The sequence below is a fragment of the Montipora foliosa genome, chromosome 5 (genome assembly GCF_036669935.1).
Source record: "Montipora foliosa isolate CH-2021 chromosome 5, ASM3666993v2, whole genome shotgun sequence".
Lineage (NCBI taxonomy): Eukaryota > Metazoa > Cnidaria > Anthozoa > Scleractinia > Acroporidae > Montipora > Montipora foliosa.
In genome coordinates, this window is record NC_090873.1 from 2,791,422 (window position 1) to 2,791,621 (window position 200).

Sequence of the window (200 nt, forward strand, 5' to 3'; positions counted from 1 at the left end):
AAACACGGTCTTATAAACGCCTTGAAAAACGGCTGAAGAAAACGCTTTATTAAAGGCCAAAAAACGCGCTAATAAACGCCTTGACGCACGTCTGAAAAAAATGCTTAAATAAACCCCAAAAAACGCTGTGATAAACGCCTGGACGAGCGGCTAAAGAAAACGCTTTGATAAACGCCCAAGAAAGCTCAAAGAAACCCGTT